The following is a 1,344-nucleotide window of genomic DNA, read 5'->3' as shown; positions in this document are numbered from 1 at the left end:
ATGGTGTGTGTGTGTGTGTGTGTCTTTTAAAAGAAATTGTGGCAATTCTACCTGGGGATTTTTTAATACTGATGATCTCCAGCATTTGGAAAGACGTGAGGTCCATGGAAAGTTACTATTGTTTTCGGAGAGTTTAACTGTGTTTCACCTCTGCTGTTCCAAATGCCAGGTGCACTTAGTTGTTGTTTTACCTGAGAAGATGCAGAGTGTAGTGAAGACCATTGATTCGGTTGCTGATCGCGCCCTGATTGCCACATAGTATTTACTTCTCATGGATGCACTCATCTGAAAGACTTCAGGCCAGAAATTGAATCTGCACCACGGTAAAACATTCTGCCATCATCCGGTGACTTCTCCCACATTTCCTGACCTGTCCACCGGCATTCGCTAAGATCCTGGCACCTACCCTGCCCACGCCTGAGACGGCTACACTTGGCATAGAGTGAAATTACCCTGACAACTGTCCTCGCCATGGATGGTTCCAAAAGCAGCCAGACCATCTGCTGAACCATCCTCATGCAGCTGCTACGTGCAGGAGTGATGCATGCTGGGAAAAAAACTATACGTTTTCAGGTGGTGCCGGGGGCAAGCTTGCTGATTAAAAACAAGGTTGTCAGCTTTTATCCGTGCATCTAATTTGATTGAAATCTCTATCGATTTTTTTCAAGTATTGATTACGTGAAGAAATATTCAAAGATGTTGAGAACCTACACAGCATTCCCACATCCCGTCTGCACCGGATCTGTCCCAACGCCAGTTTGCTGTCTCAAAGGTAAGAAGATTAGCTGCCTCTTCAGGCTGTCAAACAAAATATATAAACAAGAAGAACTAGTTCTAGAGCGACTAAGGAGAATCTGAATGGAGGCAGAGACCGAAGAGGCTTCTGGACCGACAACCGGGTTGAAGGGGCTTTATGAAAAAAGAACAAGTGTTTTCAAACGCGGACTGTAAGACCACAGTTCCACACCATGTCATGGGGAAAGTGCTGCCTTGGGCTGTCTCTATAACAGTAGCAGGAACATGGGGCGGGTAAACAGCCCTTTCGTTGCAATTACCGTTTTCATTAATTTGCCCTCAAGCCGCACACTAATTCAATCCGTGACACCAGAGCGCTTTTCCTGCAAGCCTGCAAGTGGAGGGTTCCTTCTTAAATCAACTAATCAGGGGAAACCCACCCACTGGGCATGGGTTTCAAAAACATCACTTTAATTAATGCTTGCTGGTACATGCATCATAATAGCTACATTTATATATTTAGCAAATGCTTTTCTCCAAAGCAACTTCCAATGAACTGTATGCAGTGTTATCAGCCCACACCCCTTATTCACCAGGGTGATTTACACT

The sequence above is a fragment of the Scleropages formosus genome, chromosome 22 (assembly GCF_900964775.1).
Source record: "Scleropages formosus chromosome 22, fSclFor1.1, whole genome shotgun sequence".
NCBI classification, from domain to species: Eukaryota; Metazoa; Chordata; class Actinopteri; order Osteoglossiformes; family Osteoglossidae; genus Scleropages; species Scleropages formosus.
Note: the sequence above shows the minus strand (reverse complement) of the source record.